Source organism: Oryctolagus cuniculus, chromosome 1 (genome assembly GCF_964237555.1).
Source record: "Oryctolagus cuniculus chromosome 1, mOryCun1.1, whole genome shotgun sequence".
In the NCBI taxonomy this organism is placed as follows: domain Eukaryota; kingdom Metazoa; phylum Chordata; class Mammalia; order Lagomorpha; family Leporidae; genus Oryctolagus; species Oryctolagus cuniculus.
In genome coordinates, this window is record NC_091432.1 from 152,152,840 (window position 1) to 152,156,274 (window position 3,435).

At 44.0% G+C, this 3,435-nt stretch overlaps 1 pseudogene; it reads right to left on the minus strand.

The window, feature by feature from the left end:
* Positions 1 to 2,221: 2,221 nt before the first annotated feature.
* On the minus strand, positions 2,222 to 2,304 carry LOC127484935 (small nucleolar RNA U3; annotated as a pseudogene).
* Positions 2,305 to 3,435: the final 1,131 nt, after the last annotated feature.

A 3,435-nucleotide genomic window follows, 5' to 3' on the forward strand; every position in this document is an offset into this window, starting at 1 on the left:
TCGGCCAGCAGACTCAGACTCAAGCTGCAACATCAGTTTTTTCATGGCTCCCCAGCCTGCTAGACTATCCTTCAGATTTCAGACTTTCCCAGCTTCCATGTTCATGCCAGCCAATTCCCTAAAATAAATCTCTCTCTCCCCTACCTTTTTTTAGGTATATGTGTGTGTATTTCTGTTTCTGCCTCTCTCCCTCCTTCTCTCTCTCTTCCTTTCTCTCTGTGTGTCTCTACACACACACACACATACACACAGAAGCACAGGCAAATACACATCCTACTGGTTCTCTGTAGAATCTATCAGTTGCCTTATGATAAAGGTAATATTTTCACTTAGAAATCAGGAAACAAGGCCACACAAAGGTCAAAAAGTTAACTATTCGAGGTCATTTATATCATAAATGGAGAAACCAAAATCTGAACCAAACTCTATTTGAGCATAAAATTAATGACTTTATCTACAGTAATTAGGAATGCAAAAATGATTATATTAACAAATCAACAGATAGATTATACTGGCTTATTCCATACTTAGACACGAAGAGTAGTTAAATGTAGTATTTCTTTTTTTTAAGATTTATTTATGTATTTGAAAGTCAGAGTTACACAGAGAGAGAAGAGACAGAAAGAGAGAAAAAGAGAGGTGGTTCACTCCCCAATTGGCCACAATGGCCAGAGCTGCACCAATCTGAAGCCAGGAGCCAGGAGCTTCTTCTGGGTCTCCCACGCAGGTGCAGGGGCCCACGCACTTGGGCTGCTTTCCCAGGCCATACTTCTACTGCTTTCCCAGGCCATAGCAGAGAGCTGGATCAGAAGAGGAGCAGCTGGGACTAGAACCGGTGCCCATATGGGATGCTGACGCTTCAGGCCATGGTGTTAACCTGCTGTGCCATAGTGCTGGCTCCTAAATGTAGTATTTCTAAAAACTATAATGATTCAAACATATACCTACCTATAAACTCACTCAGTCTCTTCATTTATTGATGACAAAATTGACATTATGTAGTTAGTGGATAACTATTGTTATCCAATTAATGAATAACTTGGGAATGATAAAATCCATTTGTCTTCAGGAGTATCAGTATTGGAATCTACATACAAGACCAACATGACTTCTTCCACAACACTTGGTTATTGACTCCAATTTTCAATGGAAAATAGATAATGTAAGCCAATGATCCTGGGATGAAATCCTGGGACCATGATGCTATTCAACTACAGGGAGCACTATTCTTCATCTATTCTTCAATGACTCCGTGTACCAGGGAACTAACACATGTGAGTTCCAAGTGTAGTCAGCACATTCCTCAAAACCCAGTATTGGCTGAACCACCTGGGGTAAACCAGTGGGAGAAAGAGGAGAATGGCATTTGACAAGACAAATTTGGACTAACTGAATTCTTCAGCCAGAGCAAGTCGCTTCCTTTGTTCATCTTCCCATAGACCTTAGACCAGAACTCTGTCCTTTCAGCCATCAAAAACTCTTGTCTTGTTAACCATTAGGTAACGGTGCCTGTATTGGTTTCTGTTTTCATAAGTACATGCTTAGTGATTATTGAATAAATGCCTATCAGGGAGTGACAATTGAGACTATTTGGCTCATAGTTATTGCAAGGTGGAAGGGCTCACCTTACCTCCCCAAGTACACCTTCTCTCTCTCAGCCACCAACATGAGTGCCTTCCTGCTACCAGAATACTAATGAGAGTTCATGAAAATGTGCTAGGAGGGACACATTCCCTACTTTCTAGAAAAATGCAGCTCGATATATTTCCCCCTGATCATTCACCGAGAGCGGAGTGCTAGTTTTTATGGAGAATGAGATTTCTGGTCTTTTGCTTAAGAGAGAATGTGAACATGGCAGGAACAACCGGAAGCACTTAAGAAAAGAGAAAAGCTGATGGCAAGCAAAACCCTATGGCGGAGAAACTGGAACTGTCTCAAGGGGGAAATGTCTCTTTCTTTTAGAAAGATGCCTAAATGCGTATATGGACAATGAAAGGAAGTACTAGGTTAGCAGAGATGGAAGATATTGAATGAAAGCAGGGCTCAATTCCTTTTGTTAGCGATTTCTAGGTTGGCCTCTGGTGCTTGGAGGGAAATCACTGGGACAAAAGGTTTGCAACAGAAACCTGCTGCATGGATGATGATAACCAAAACTCTTGAAATCGAGGAGCTCTGAAATAAAAGAGTTTATTGAGACATTACAGATCTTGGTCAGAAAGGGACCAAGTCTGGGACAAGTTCCCACCACTGCCAGCAGCAGATCTAGTAGCGAACTATAGAAATGATCCCTGAAAGTATAGTCTTAGCAGCAGATCTAAACAGCAGATGAGAAAACACCTGCTGAACTTAGAGCGAAGAACACCTTTCTATTGAAACTCTGAGGAAGGAAAGCGTAAGTGGTTTACATTGGCTCTACACTGGCTATAGATAAGAGGGCAGGAGGCTGGGCATGGGAAGGCAGTTCTTAAGGATAAGTTGTGCCTCTGTGGATTGGTGAGGGTCATAAGGAGGAAGCCATGGCACCCAGGGGCCCTGATGGGATCTGAGATAAAGTTTTAACATACATTCAGGAATGTGAAAGGATCTGTCTTTTTTTAGCCAGCTCACTTACCCTCCTCATCTCTCCTCCCCTCCATCCTTCTGCCCTTGTAATTAAGTTTAGGTTAACTCAGAATTCTTCTCACCAACCTAGCAGCTGACGGGGACAGGAAGGGGGTAGCCCGAAAGAGGTCCTCTCAGCAGAGGAGGAGGAGTGTTTTAAGACCAATGGTGTCTGCTCTGAATTGGTTGTTATTTCCTATCCTGAGTTATAATTCACCTCCCTTGCCCCTGTCCTTTAGGAAAGTCCATAGCACCCAGAGTACTGGAAGAGTGGTGCCTTAGGTTGTGAGGAAGAGGGAGCTAGGAGCACGGAAATACAAGAGCAGCTCAGGATCAGACAGAGGGCGTGGGGCGGGGCGGGGTGGGGTGGGGGTAGCGCCAGCGCAGAAGGAAGCAGGAGCACCCACCTCGGATTCCCTCTCCTGAATCATAGAAGGCAAAGACCTTCAGCATAACCAAGCGCTGCCTGGGACGCCTAGAGACCCTGAAGACCTAGGAACATGAAGCATCAGTTCCAATGACAGTTGTACTCTGAGCCAAACCTCTGGGTAATTACATACTTGTCTCATTCCACTGCAGTTCCAAATACACCAAAAACTAAACACAAATGCCTGCTAAGGAACAGAGAGAGAGAGAAGGAAGAAGGAAAGAGAGAGAAAGAGAGGGAGAGAGAGAGAAAGCGGGGGGGGAGGGAGGGAGGAAGAGAGAAAGAGAAAGAGAAAGAGAGAGAGAGAGAGAGAGAGAGAGAGAGAGAGAGAGAGAGAATATGAGGACTATCCCTATTCCAAATGGGGAGCCAGAGTTTCTCTCTTGCCACAAGCAAAAAAGGATTTT